This window comes from Spea bombifrons, chromosome 1 (assembly GCF_027358695.1).
Source record: "Spea bombifrons isolate aSpeBom1 chromosome 1, aSpeBom1.2.pri, whole genome shotgun sequence".
NCBI lineage: Eukaryota > Metazoa > Chordata > Amphibia > Anura > Pelobatidae > Spea > Spea bombifrons.
In genome coordinates, this window is record NC_071087.1 from 55,673,800 (window position 1) to 55,690,202 (window position 16,403).

The 16,403-nt window shown below is 37.0% G+C and overlaps 1 pseudogene; it reads right to left on the reverse strand.

The window, feature by feature from the left end:
- Positions 1-14,021: 14,021 nt before the first annotated feature.
- Positions 14,022-16,403, reverse strand: part of LOC128488524 (tyrosine-protein phosphatase non-receptor type 9-like) — a 34,981-nt pseudogene continuing 32,599 nt past the window's right edge.

The window sequence follows — 16,403 nt, forward strand, 5'->3', positions numbered from 1 at the left end:
AGAAAGTGGGGCTTATTGGAAGATATGGGTAACAATCTGGTGTAAAGCTAACACAGCATTCCACAATAAGAACATCATACAACAGTCAAACACGGTAGTGGCAGTGTGATGTCTGGGGCTACTTCAGGACCCGGGCAACTTGCTCTAATTGATGGAAACATGAATTCTACGGTCTACCAGAAAATCCTGAAGGGGAATGTCCTGCTATCATTTTCTGGCCTAAAGCTCAAGCGTAGTTGGCTTATGCAGTAGGACAAAACGGACAAGCAAGTTCACCTCTGAATGGCTTAAAAGAAACAATTAGAGGTTGTGTAATCATAGTCCTGACTTGAGTCTAGGGCTGCAACAACTAATTGATAATGAAAGTCGTTGCCAACTAATTTCATTATCTATTAGTTGAATCGATTTTTATCGATTATAAAATGAGGGTTTTTTCAGAGCAAACGCTCTGAAAAATACCCCTCATTATATAATCTGTTCACAGCAGCAGTTCCTACTTACCAGTCCCTCCCTGCAGTAACTGTGAGAACTTGCCCCGCCCCTTCCTTCTACCAGAACCACATGGCTGTGACACTCATCTAACTGTAAGTATAAAATTAATATTTGGGCTGCTGAAAGTTAGGGGAGTTGGGGGTTAATTTAGGGGCAGTTATGTTAATGGGGTGTTTAGGGTTAATTTAGGGGCAGTTGTGGATAATGGTGTGTTTAGGGTTAATTTAGGGGCAGTTGTGGTTGATGGGGTCTTTAGGGTTAATTTAGGGGATGCCGTGGTTGATGGGGTCTTTAGGGTTAATTTAGGGGCAGCTATGGTTAATCGGGTGTTTAGGGTTAATTTAGGGGCAGTTAGGGTTAATTTAGGGGCAGTTGTGGTTGATGGGGTGTTAATTTAATGAGGACTGAGGGTTAATTTAATTAATTTAATAAAGTTAACGTAAAGTGCAGTTAGAGGTAAAGGGGGGTAAACTAAGGGGAATCTAAATCCTGGGGGCAGTGAAGATTAACCCAGTACTTATTTATAAAAGTATGGTGTCGGTGTGATGTGATCGAGTCTGTGACTCTATGAGGGGACTATGAGATATCTGGGGGTATAAGGCATATCTGGGGAGGACGGAGTGGTATAAGGCATTTAGGGTATATAAGGCACATGTTGGGAGGGCAGTGTGGCATGTCTGGGAGGACAAAGTGGTGTTTCAGGATATATAAGGCATATCTGGGGGTAGAGTGGAGTGGCATATGTGGGGAGGATGGAGTGGTGTATCAGGGGCCACAGTAGCATATCTGGGGGTAGAGTGGAGTGACATATGTGGGGGTAGAGTGGCATGTCTGGGAGGCAGCGTGGCATGCTCAAATGTGCATAAATTGGGGGAGGGCAGGTTGGGAAATAAAGACAAGAAATGCATTTTATCAAAGTTTTTTTTTATTCTGCTGTTTGTATTTAACATCATTTGCTTATTAAATTTTTTTAAATAAATGAAAAATTTACATTCATTTTTTTTTATCTGATTAATCGAAAAAATAATCGGCCAACTAATCGATTATGAAAATAATAGTTGCAGCCCTATTGAGACGATGTGGCATGACCATAAAAAGGTATTTTATGCTAAAAAAACAAGCAAAAAAACAAGCAATGTGGATAAATTAAAACTATTCTGAGCCAAAATCCCTCCATAAAAAAGAGGAAACATTCCATCAGGGCAGTGTGTGCTTTCTGCTTCTGAAATATTGTCAGTGCCCTTCTTCAATACCATAAACGGTGATGGAAATTATGAAAATGCTGTTCCTTTTCTTTATGCTGCCTTAGCTTAAGCTGGCTGTGTCAAGGCATCTGATCTACTCAACATGAGGAAAATAGATTGTCATAAAGAAACCCTACACCTAAACTACCTTGATGATGTTGCAACTGGCCCCTTACTGCAGAGTGATGGTGAATCGTCCTAGGGTGCTGTCTAGGAAGCTGTGGCATTTGCATGTTAGGTGGTGAATAAACCGGTTGCTAACCATCTGGAGTAGAGCAGAATATTGGGTAGAACAATTAGGTCACAGAGAGACATGCTGTGGCAGGCCATGTAAAGGTCAAACCCACAGCTATTATCACAGAGGCCTACAAAGGGAATGTAGGCGTTAAAAATGAGGACAACTGGTTCAGAAACAAAGCCAAAACACAAAGCTGTGTCACTCATAAAATAAATTCACAATCAAATTCATATTGGAAGCTGATCCCTATAGCCTCCCTCAAAGATGCTCTTGTCAATATTTCCAAAAATTGGTTCAAAATATTAGTGATAAGATTGCGACATGTAAAGCCATGTCATGTGTTCTCCAGGTAAGTGACACACGGGGTTACGGGGGCGGATTGGATGGGGGAGGAGAGGATGATGACGTAGCACGTAACTACGTCCGCGGCTAGTGCCGGCATTTGGAGATGCACCAACAACCGTCCGTGAATGGGGAAACTTAACCCGTATACGAGGACTCTTTATCTTTGTGAGCTGCCGCTTCGTGCCTGATTGATTTGGAACATCGTCTTCGGGGTCTTCAGGATCAAATTTTCACCTCTTCACCTCAGCTATTTTACAGCCTCCCTCTCTATTACTCCCTCTACGGAATCCTCCATGCTGGACAAGGAATGAGAGCTTGACCTTCAGTTTTTCTATGCCTTTTCAGTATCCAGAGCATCCAGATAAACACGCACCACGTGCACATAAGGCTTTCTTCTCAAGCTAAGTGTCTTTATATGATTCTACTTATAATTTTTTAATATTTATTTTTATTTTTTATTTTTTTTCTCCTCAATATAATATATATTGCTCATATTGCTAATACCTGGTCATACGCTTAAATACCATCTGAGGAGATACTCTGAAATATATTAGACACATAAAAACAAAAACCAACATAGCTGAGAAGGAAAAAACCTACAATATAGAACTTAAAATCTTTGAAAAGAGGGGAAGACCGTAGATTAAAGGGAGGATAGGAGAAGGAGAGGTGGAGACGAAGATAACAGATATAAAGGTGAAATTTAATTGAAACAAACACAAAGACCCATAGAAGAGACTTACAAGAGGCGAAGCATATACATGCACTAATTGTTCCAATTTGTTACTAATAATGCCGCCTAAAAAAGACAAAGACCGAGAAAAGGAAAGAGACAAGGAAAGGAGGATAAGTTTGGATAAATCTAAAGTCATGACGACATATTATTCTCCTAAAACTCATATATCTAAACGTCCTTCAAAGGATTCTTCGGACGTCTCAGTGGATCTCTCTTTGGATATCAGTCCCGATATCCCACAGCCTGACTCAATTTACTCCACTAAAATTGAAAGTATAAGTGATCTATATCTCAAACTCACTGCAGAAATGACATCCAACACAGCTTCTTTGAAACAGGACATCGCTTCTATCCTAGATAAACTCACCTCTCAGGCAAACTCTATTCAGGTATTAGAACATGAACTGGGAATTGCAAGAAAAGAGTAAAGATATGAAAGATAAAGTTCAAGCCATGGAATTAAAGCTCATTTATTTGGAGGATAGATCAAGGCGTAAAAATCTCAGAATAAGAGGGATCTCTGAAGATACTACTAATTTGGGCGAATATTTAAATGGCCTTGTTTCTATTTTTATAAAACAGGACTGTTCAGTTTATCAAATGTTTGAAAATTTCCACAGGATTCCGAAGCCGAAAGAGCTGAATATTGACACTCCTAGAGATGTAATGGTTCGCTTTAATAACTTATATCTTAAGAACCTTTTTACAACTGAATTCAATAAGAATAAGGAACAAAAGGAACAATACCGGGAATTAAGGTTGCTTCCAGATTTCTCTATAGCAACACGAAACTTTAGGCAACAATTCTCTACAGGCACTAAGAAACTTCGAGATTTGAACATCAGATATAAATGGGGCTCTCCCTCCAAATTGATTGTGTTTAAGGAGGGTGGGGCGCACATAATTAACAACCCTGCGGCACTTGATGATTTTTTAGCCACTTTAACTTCGCTTGGAAGGCAATGATGGACGGAGTAGTTAACCCACTCACAAATTAATTTACATAACTTATTTGAATCATGTATTTATTTATTGTTGTTATTTTTATTTTTACTTTTATTTTTATTTTTTATGTTTTTTTTTTTTTTTTTTTTTTTTTTTTTTTTACGTATTATCTATTTACACTTGTATATATTTATTAACTTATGTATTTACTTGTGAAACTTTGTATGGATAGCAGTATATATTAATCATGATATCAGTTAGTTTAAACCACAGTCATAATTAATTAATTGTTGTTTTGGTATTGAATAGGTAATAATTTAATAATAATATATTTTTATGTGGATTGATAATTTTTATATACACAAATGGCACTTTAACTTTAGTATAGATGTACAATATTCGATTATATATCGATTTTCTTTTTATTTTTATTTTTTTTTTTTTTCGTTTTTTTTTTGCACTAAAATCACTTTATTTGTGAATGGCACTTTAATAACGGCTGATTTGTACATATTTAATATCTTAAAATATGAAAGTTTTTTTTTTTTTTTTTCCCCCCTGCATATGCACTTTATACCGTATTTTTCGCTCCATAAGACGCAGTTTTTTTCCTCCCAAAGTAGGATGAAAAATCAGCCGCGTCTTATGGAGCGAAGATGCAGGCAGGGAGGGGGGGGGGAGCGAAGATGCAGGCAGGGGGGGGGGGGGGCAACGATATACCGTATTTATCGGCGTATAACACGCACTTTTTTAACTAAAATCCGGAGCTTAAACCCTACCTGCGTGTTATACGCCGATAAATCCGGGGTCGCAACTGAGGCAGGCGGCGGCCGCCAGCAGAGGAGTCCTGAATTTCTGCCAGTCAGGGGGGCCCAAGGGGTGCCGAGCGGTTGCTGAAGACAACCGCTCGGCAACTCTCGGGCCCCCCTGCCTGACAGATATACAGGAATCCTTTGCTGGCGGCGGCGGCGGCGGCGGCGGCCGCCGCCGCCGCCGCCGCCTGCCTCAGCGCTTCAACTCCTGTGTTGGAAGCGTTTGTCTCGGGTGCCGGCGCTCAGCAGTGAAGCGCCGGCACCCGAGACAAACGCCTCACGCTTCCAACACAGGAGTTTAAGGTAAGTGACCAGGGCGGGGGGGGGGGGAGATCCTGAGAAGGGGGGGTTAGGGAGTTAGAGGGGAGATCCTGAGAAGGGGGGGTTAGGGAGTTAGAGGGGAGATACTGAGAAGGGGGGTTAGGGAGGGAGGTCTTACTGTGTGTGTGTGTGTCTTACTGTGTTTGTGTGTGTGTGTCTTACTGTGTGTGTGTGTGTGTCTTACTGTGTGTGTGTGTCTTACTGTGTGTGTGTCTTACTGTGTGTGTGTGTGTCTTACTGTGTGTGTGTGTGTCTTACTGTGTGTGTGTGTATCTTACTGTGTCTGTGTGTGTCTTACTGTGTGTGTGTGTCTTACTGTGTGTGTGTGTATCTTACTGTGTCTGTGTGTGTCTCACTGTGTCTGTGTGTCTTACTGTGTCTGTGTGTGTCTTACTGTGTGTGTCTTACTGTGTTCATAGCTTATTCAGTTATTGTAATAAATATTTTAGCCCATTTTTTAGCTCAAAATATTTTTTCCTTTTTTTTCTCCTCTAAAATCTAGGTGCGTCTTATCAGCAGGTGCGTCTTATAGAGCGAAAAATACGGTATTTTATATTATGTGTCTTTGTACACTAATTTATGCAGAAGGAAACTTTTTTCCTTTTATATTAATTGCTTATTTAGAGTCACTTTACTAGGGCAAATGATATCATAGTATTGGATTTGCACATATATAATATTGCATAGGCACTTTAAATTATATACATCTATATATATGGATATCTTTTTAATTATCTTTATGATAAAATAATTTATTTATTATGCATATATTTATTAAGTTATTTATTTATTATTATTTTTGTATTCTTTGAGTGTAAAATAATTACTTATTATTATATATGGCACATAGTAAGAAAATCCTAAATTATTATTATATTTTATACATGAAAAGATCCTTTGTATATGTAACAATATTTTATACAATTGCACAATTGGCACTTTAACATGTATATTACAATAGTATCAATTTACTATAATCAGAGTAGTAAGTAGAACTATTTATAAGATGTGCACTTTAAACTGGTACTTTCACACATTAATATTAGAATAATTTAATATATTTATTTACTTATATCTGCTTGTTTATTCATTCAATGAAATTTTTTTTTTTTTTTTTTCCCCACAATTATGTGCACACTAATAGTAGTAATATTTATTACATATTTATTTATATGCTCGTACGTGCACTTTAAATCTGTATTTTTGCACGTTAATATTAGTATAATTTAATATATTTATTTATATATATGCATATTTGCTTGTTTATTTATTTAATGATTTTTTCTTTTTTTTTATTTATTTATTTTTTTTTTTTTTTTCATAAATACATGATTGTGATGCATCCATCTACCGGCACTTATGCTTGATTTAGCCCGATACATTAAATGGGGCAACAAACACATGAATTGTTTTCATGTGTAAACAGTATGAATGCAAATGTAATGTTTTTGATTGTTAGTGTATGTTTATGTCTTGACGGTAGACCAGATCTAGGGGGGGAGAAGGAGAGAGTAATTGTATTTAATATAAATGACACTTAAATTAGCATCTATTAATTGCCAAGGATTAAATTCTCCATATAAAAGGGGCTTTTTATATGATATGTTAACACGAGACCAAGTGGATATATGCTTAGTGCAAGAAACCCATTGGAAGAAGGGTGCTTCCCACTGTTGGAAATATAAGAGATTCCCTATTATTGCTCAAGCTAGTCTAAGTGGGACAAAAAAAAGGGGCGTCGCAATTTTGATTAATCAAAAAATTAAATTCGAACAGCTATATTTGGAAACCGATCATGAGGCAAGATATATTATTCTTCTCTGTAAATTGAATGATGTGTTATATACACTTGTTAATTTATACGCACCCAATGTATTTACAGTAAAATTTTTGGAAAAATTTTTTGATAGAGTTCAAAATATCTCAAAAGGCCTTCTATTGATAGGTGGAGATATGAACTGTATTTCGGACGTCAAATTAGATAAAAGTTTTTCTTTTGGCTCACATCCAAATACAAAATTGAAATCTTTGGCTAGATCTTTCTCTCTTTGTTTTGTTCGCAATAAATTATATGATATCTGGAGGACACAAAATCCATCTGCGAAGGAGTTTACCTATTATTCTGCTGTACATCACTCTTATTCTAGAATTGACATGTTTTTGTCTGATATTAAATCTATTGAATCTTGTGTATCGTCTAGTATAGGAAATTTGTCCTGGTCCGATCATGCTCCTATTTTCATAATAATTAAAAATAATGAGGAATTTAACATAAGATCTAACTGGAGGTTAAATGAATCTCTTTTGTTTTCTCAAGACTTTAAAGAACATCTTCGAAAGTTAGCCATAGACTTTATGGAGACGAATGATAACGGTATGGTTTCAGACGCGACTTTGTGGTGTGCCTTTAAAAGTAATATGAGGGGTCATCTTATAAAACGGGGTGCATATGTTAAGAAATTGAAAGGGGCTACTCTTACTGACCTTTATATTAAATTAGCAAAATTAGAGGCTACCAATAAATTAAACCCTTTAATTCAGACTTATGATGATATTAAAGAAATCCAACTTAAGATTAAAGAAAAATTAATGGAGAAGATAAATAGAAATGTGATATCTTTGAAACAAGGGTGGTACTATAGTAGTAACAGAGCTAGTAAACAATTAACGAATAAAATTAAAAACAAAAATGTTAAAAATAGAATAAATAAGATTGTGTTAAACGGCAAAACATATTTAACTCCAAAATTAATTAGTGAGGCCTTTAGAGAGTACTATAGTACACTATACAATTTACCAGTAGTTGCGAAAGATAAAACGCAAACGATTGGTTTTCTTAATACTCTAAACCTACCGAAAATTTCTGAGACAAAATTACAAGAATTAAATCTTCCGATTAAACTATCTGAGATAAATACTACTATAAAGAACTTACCTTTGCATAAAGCTCCGGGTCCAGATGGATTTTCATCTCCCTTTTTCAAATTTTAGAATCTATTGTTTCTCCCTTATTATTAAGATTATTTAATGGAATATCTTCCGGGAACAACTTTCCATCTGAGATGTTACAGACTATAATAACTCCTATTCCGAAAGGGGGGAAAGATCTAACTAAAGTCACAAATTACCGTCCGATATCACTGATAAATCTAGACATCAAAATATATTCTAAAATTTTAGCTGACAGACTTAGTTCTGTTATGGGTGAGTTAGTTCATCCAGATCAAACAGGATTTTTACTGGGTAGAAGCGGTGAGGACAATACACGCAAAATACTAAACTTAATTTACGAATTACATCTAAGTAAAACGCCAGCTATCTTTCTCGCGCTTGACGCCGAAAAGGCGTTTGACCGCGTGAGTTGGTCATTTTTAGAACAGACTTTAACTGCCTTCGGTTTGACGGGTCAATTTCTAACTCTTACTATGGCGTTATATAAGAATTTGCAAGCGAAAATTATAGGGCCTAATTTAAACTCTACTAGTTTCTTTATTAATAATGGAACAAGACAAGGGTGTCCTCTAGCTCCTCTATTATACGTTCTCTCAATTGAGCCTCTTGCGACATTAATACGCCGGTCGAATAAAATCATTGGCATAAGTACTGGTCCATATGAGCATAAGATCTCTTTATATGCTGACGATATTTTACTCACCTTGGCTTCCCCTGAAAACTCACTCTCAGAGGTTTTGGAATGTATTAACAAATATAAATTATATTCTAACTATAAATTAAATTTAGACAAATCACAAATTATTGATTTCAATATGGAACATTCCTGGTTTGAGTATATTAAAAATAAGTCTGCAATACATTGGAACCAAAAATATATCGATTATTTGGGAATTAAAATATATCAAAGTCTCACAGCCATTATAACCAACAACTATTCGATTCTTTTAGATTTTTTTAAAACTCAATTTATCCAATGGAAGAACTTGGAAATTTCTTGGATGGGCAGACTAAATACCTTAAAGTCATATGTTTTGCCAAAATTGATTTATTTATTCAGAACTATACCTTTATTAACTCCAGTGAAAATTCTAAATCAGTTTGAAAAAACCTTTTCATCATATGTATGGATGGGTAAAAAATCTAGAATTTCACGTTCCACTCTTACTAGAAATCTCTCGAGATTGGGGCTTAATTTTCCCAGTTTGTGCACTCTACAACAAATTTGTCTATTTAATCACTTTCTAGCTTGGGACATAAAACGGAAATCGGAACTACCTTGGTACAACTATGAGCGGTGGAAATGCCAAAATTTAGACCCATTTCTTTTTTATTGGATTAATGTAAATGATATAAATAGATTAAATATTCTTAATCCAATTGTTTCTAACGTTTTAAGTAATATGATTACTTTTAAAAAAAAGTTCGGTAACACGGAACTTTGTTCATTATCTTCTCCATTGATAACAATACAATATACGATAAAAGATCTTAATTTAAAATCTTGGATTCTTCATGGTATAGATAAAATATCAGATATTTGTACTCTTTCTGACTTGTCTTCATTCAATGAAATTCAAACTAAGTATAATCTTCCAAGTAAAGAACTTTTTTCTTATTTAAGAATTAGAAACTATATTAATAGTAATCCACTAGTTTCTCCGTCCAATTTAGACAGGTTTATAAATAGTCATCATAAAAAAAATTTGATTACGCGATTAAGGAACATTTTGGATCAAGAGAATATGTTAGATAAACCAAATTCTATTCTGAAATGGGAAAGAGATTTGGGTGTTACTTACCCTTTTGATATATGGTGTGAATCCTGGAATAAACTCAGAAAAGCGATACACTGCATAAATCTTCATGAACAGTACTACAAACTTCTTCATAGATGGTATTATGTCCCATCCTCATTGCACAAAATGTACAATACTACCTCCAACAAGTGCTGGAGATGTAAATTAGAACTGGGCTCAATGTTACACATTTGGTGGGAGTGTGATAAACTTTTAAATGTAAGATCTGAAATTATTATTTTATTTAAGAGTTTATTTGATATTGATATGGTATTGAACCCGCAATCCTTTCTTTTTCATATTGACTTGCCCTGGGAAAATAAATCGAAATCGTATTTGGCTATTAACATTTTAGCTGCCGCCAAAATATGCATAGCGCGATCTTGGAAAACGGAACAAGCTCCACTTTGGTCTCAAATTATAGCTCAAATAAATTATCAATATACAATGGAGAAATATTTTTACCGTCTTCATAATAATATAAAGAATTATGATGCAATTTGGTCTCCATGGCAAAGATGGTTCTCCGGGAATGGTTAAATATACCAAATATTATATAATCCTGGCAATTGCTAAGTTAAATTATTATTACTATAGAAATATTATCAATATCTCTCTCCTCTCCCCTCCCTAGTTGACTTGGGAAGTAATCTGGTCTTGACATCGTTTTGTATTTGAATGTCATAAATGTAATTTGTTAATGTTACTTTGTACATTCTAAGAATGAAAGGTTTTTTTGTAACTGTCTATTTTACAATATAATAAAAAAAATAATAAATGAAAAAAAAAAAAATGAGGACAACTGGTTCAGAAACAAAGCCAAAACACAAAGCCGTGTCACTCATAAAATAAATTCACAATCAAATTCATATTGGAAGCTGATCCCTATAGCCTCCCTCAAAGATGCTCTTGTCAATATTTCCAAAAATTGGTTCAAAATATTAGTGATAAGATTGCGACATGTAAAGCCATGTCATGTGTTCTCCAGGTAAGTGACACACACAAACCCAGCCATCCACGTGAGGTAAAAGAAAACGGGATTCCTTAGACCAGGCCGCCTTCTTCCATTGCTCCGTAATCCAATTCTTATGCGCACGTGCCCATTGTAAGTGCATTTGGCAGCGAACAAGAGTCAGCAAGGGCACCCTGACTGGACTGTGGTTACGCAGCCCCATATGCAACAAATTGTGTGTTGTGACACCTTTCTATCAGAACCAGCATTAACTTTTTTTCAGCAATTTGAGCTACAGTAGCTTGTCTGTTGGATTTGACCAGCCCTCGCCCTCCATGCATCAGTGAGCCTTGGCCATCTATGACCCTGTTGTTGGTTCCCCTGTTTTCCTTCCTTGGACCACTTTTGATAGGTACTGACCACTGCAGACCAGGAACACCACACAAAAGCTGCAGTTTGGGAGATGCTGTCACCCAGTCATCTAGCCATCACAATTTGACCTTTGTCAAAGTTGTTCAGAAACTTACACTTGACCATTTTTTCCTCCTTCTAACACATCACCTTAAGGATGAATGTTTACTTGCTGCCTAATATATCCCACCCACTGACAGGTGCCATGATAACAAGATTTTCAGTGTTATTCCCTTCACCTGTCTGTTATTAAAATGTTATGGCTAATGGTGTATGGATAGCATTTGCAAAACTATAACAGACTGCACACCATGATCACTACATTTAGTGTTTTATTGCTGAGCGGAACATAGTGTGAAAAACAGCTGGGCCAGAAACTGCATTGCCACTCTTGCCAAAACCTTAGCAGCTTTTCTCAGCAATGAGAGTCATATTCCAGTCCACTATTTCGGAAGAGCTGCTGGTGATCACATAATCAGAGCCGGCCTTTGGGGTGTGCAAGCTGTGCGGCCACACAGGGCACCATAAAAACAGAGGTGCTAGGAGGCCGTCCCATCACCAAGGCTAGGACCGAGGCGGGTGCACGGCCTCCAGTGGGCTGGGAGCAAAGGTGTCTCCGCCACTCCCCACCTCGGCGCTGCCCTGACTGCAGTGGTAAGAGCGCGAGGCCTTGGTTGCGGTGCCAGCGCTCACCGCTTCATGCTGAGCGCCGGAATACGACGGCAGAGCAGCGAGATAGAGGCCTCACACCACGGGACATCAGCAGGCTAAGTGAACTACAAAGAGCGAGGGGGGGGGACATAGTGAGAAAGGAAGTGATATATAGTGAGAAAGACGGGTAGTAGAATATTGAAATAAAGAGAAAAGATGAAATAATGAATGAATTGTGTTTATGAAGGAATTAATGCGTGAATAAATTCATGTGTGGATAAATGTGAATGAATGAGAATTAATGAAATAATGGGTGGATGACATGTTTGAGAGAATGAACAAACGTGTGGATGAATTGTGTGAATGAATTAGTGTGGATGAATTGCTTGAATGATTTGTGAGAATGCATTAATGAATGTGTAAATTTGGGGGAGTGAATGAATGATTTTTTTTGGTGTTGGAGCAAAGGAAGTGATTGCATGCTAGGGAGTGTGGAGGGGGGCCCAGGGAAATGCATTTTCAATATTTAAAAATGTTTTTGTTACAAAGATTAGCTGTTACACAGGGGATGCAGCACCCAACATCCTCGACAGTGTGGAGGTCCTCGACAGTGTGACCTCCAGAATGACCTGAAACATGGCAACAGGGGGGGGGTTAAGCAGGGCCTGAGAAATAACAGTGCGTTATCCAAGTATCAGATACATAGGTGGTGTTTGATACCTGTACCTTTGTAATAACATGGCGGGGCATGATCACGTTATTAATGTACAACGTACAACAACAAAACAGGACATTTCTAAAAATCAGGCAGGAGTTTAATGCAAGGCTTTATGACTCGCCTAGTGACAAAAACAACCTCATAAGAATGGGGACCTGAGAGATCATTTGATTTTCCTCATAATTCTGGCTAACCTCAAAAGCTATTAAGTTGAGTTTTTTTCTTATTTAAAATTTCTACCATATTTTTATGACGTTTGAGTAGTTCAGTACTGCGTATTTGTTAAGTTGGTTATAGTTATAATGTTAGACTCAGGTTTTAAGAAAATTATGACTGATATTTTGTATTTTCATCCTTATTTGCATTTCTATGTGTGGTAAGAGCGATCAACTTAGTCGGATGCCAATGTCTGCATAATCCCTTGCTTGTACGTTACGTTGATCCTTTTTTGTTTCCTATCGAAGTCAACTCCCTTTCCCCGCTGCTAAAATGGTTATATAAACCATGCCCAGTCCCAATAAAGTGCGCTCTTGGATCCTGTGAAGTTATAGTCCCAATAATATTCCTAAATCACAGGCCCTACATTATAGCCAACTAAACCAATATAGAATTTGCATTTTAAAAACATCAATACACTTAACAAAACAGAAAATATAACAGTTGCATATAACAAAGGCCCATGCCCTGTTAAAACGGTGTTAATAAAAGCAGTTGTGCTAAAGCTGGGAAGATAACAGCTCCCCTTTAAAGGGGAAAAGCCATACAATTTAGCACAATGAATGTAAATGATAACTTTTTATTATTGACATAGCACCATCATATTCTGCAGCACCGTACATGGTTTTGTTTTTAGGAAGTGTATTGTCAGCTTTAACTCAGACGCTTAGCATGCAGCTCATGAGTGCAAAAGAAATGGCAGCTAGAACCTAGTTTCTTTCAAAATTATTTCTTGTGAGACATTTTAAAGAAACTAGCAATTCAAACTATCGCATTTTTTTTAAATTATTTTTTTTTTATCTAGATACACACCATAAAGTAGTGATGCAATGCTGACATGATAGACATGTCATTCATTGACAATGGTATGCCATATGTGATGAGTTGGGGGGGGGGGGGTTCATCCCTTAGCCACTATGCAGCTACTACATTTGAGCAACCTTCAGGGTTATGTCCGCTTCACTTACATTTCCGCTTGGCTTTCGTTGTCAATTAGCTTAAATAGATTTAAACGTATTAAAAAGCCACCAATTTAATTTAACAGAATAGCTGAAGCATCAACTGAGGAATGTGCGGGATACCCATATAAATCGCCTGTCTTGAGCATCAGTGGTTAGGAAAACACAATATAAGCTAATGGAATAGTATCTGAGCATGTATTGAGGTAAAAAAAAACGAAAACAAAATATGAAGGCTAAAGAAATATTTAATTTCAAATACAATTTCAACCTAGATGCTTTCTATTAATTTGCAATCCTCGTACCAACATATCCTACAAGTTTAAATATGGCAAGGAGATGCACATGTTTTTTTGCAACCTGAAAGCATACATAAAACATTTATGTTGATTAAGTAGGTTTATAAATACAGTAGCTAAATTATGTTGCCACTGTCCTGTAGTCGTACCAAAAAAAAAAGGAGGAAAGAAACAAAAACATAACACTGTCTTAAAGTACACATAATTACATACATTGGAAAAAATACAGTATTGATAAAAACATAACTTAAGAATTATGTACTGAAGAACAGAAAAAAGGGTAAAGGAAAGTAAAATTCACTCCTGTCCCACAAGAGAGGAAAATATAGGCCCCTGAGAATATAAATGCAGGCATTTTTTTTTTAATTTGGATAATTTATGTAGTTTGTGCTACACATACATTAAAAAGGCACATTAATGCAGGCAGTGTTTTAAATGCAAAACTCAGCACTAAAATATACATACACATATATATATATATATATATATTAGTGTCTGGTAAACAGAAAAAGACAACAAAAACCCAGATCATCACAGATACACCTCAAAGTCTTATGATCAAGATCATTAACAAAAATAAAAAGAAACATACAAATATAGCTTAAGGCCGTTGTTTTCCTAAACCTTTCAGTGTAGAAAGGGTTAAGGTAAAATACTTAGAGTTTGCATAACACTTTAAACCAGTAATCCATGTCTAACATAGTCATGAAAGCCGCGTAACCTTTAATACATGTCCTTGCGACCTTGAAACTTGTATTTTGTTGGTTAGCTATACAGAAATATACAATAGTGCCCAAGTAACCTGGTACATGGACTTTTACTAGGTAACATTGGCTGAATGTTAGACTTTTTGAAGCTATCTTTAGAGAACACATTACAATTTACAAGAAATTCATAAAAAGGACTAGCCAAATCTACTCGATAACTACACACTTTACAAAGGGATCTGTGACACTTTTCACATACTTAATTCTTTTTTTGCGGACAACAGCAAAGGAAAAAAAATACGGTTAACTTCAAGTCTAGAAAACTGTGCAAGTTACTCCATCGCAATCATGCTACAATAAATTAGGACACCTTCCAGTGCTTTATTAGCTAAAGCCCCTTGTATTAAGAGGGCTCTCAATCCACTGCAAGGCAATGGGTGTCAGGTGTGTCCAGAACCATTGGGGTTATGCCTCATTGTCATGAATAACCAGCATACATTTAGTACCGTGGAGAGGTGATCATCACTCGCTATCCGTCTCAAACTCAGTGTCTGACCATTCCACAGGGGCAAGAAGACCTTTTCTTTGAGCATATTCAATAACTGCCATGTAACAAAAGTAGTACTGATCCCATGTTTGAATACTAAAAGCACGCTGAGTTCTCATCCTCTTCACCGTCTGCTGTATGTCCACTGTTCCAATGTTTTCCAGTCTGGACAGGCAGATGTCTAAAGTACAAAATGTACCTGAACAGAAACGGGGATGAAAATAAGGTTACCACAACTTATTAACCATACAAAACATGAAAACATTTCACACACAGGTGGTTAAACAGCAGCTTATTGCTCCAGGAAACCCAAATGTACAGAATATAGCGCTACTCAAGTTGATGATCTGTATGAGTTGGTTGCTTTAAGTTAAAATGAGATAACGCGTTCCATCCTTGTATATGTCATGTATTTACCTGTCCGCCCAATTCCGGCACTACAATGGATTACAATCGGGGGCCCCGCAGGATGTCCTGTCCACTCAGAGCCTAAGGACTGCACAGCCACTGCCTGATGTTGCTTCACTTGGGATCGGAAATCCAGCATGGCAGAGGCAGATTTGGGCACTCCAAAGTCAGGCCAGCTCATGTACTGATAATGGGCAACACTTCTACTTTCATCCGTCTAAAGAAGTAAAATGGAATTGAAAGGTCAACACTATGTGTTACATTGCGGTTTATGAAGAATACACAAGGGCTTGGTAAGAGGATCCCAGCTGACCCAAGAGCAGTGACACACTGGTTAAGCTGCAGGGTCCCTGGAACTACCACTCTAGAGCAGAATAAACCACTGTCAAAGACATACATGTAGATATAACCACCAGATGTATATGTCACACACGGAAATTGTAAGAGCGTCAAGCAATTAGAACTGCAACAAAGTTACGAGTCCTGGCACGCCCCTGACAAACGGTCTCCTGGAGAAAATAGGGGCCTGCAACTCTTACCACTACTTCCTATTGCCTGCCTCTGTGCTACAATGTGACAGAAGAACCTTAGATCTTTAAGAGTTACATGGAGGCTACAGGGATCAAGAAAGACATAACCCCACTCATAACC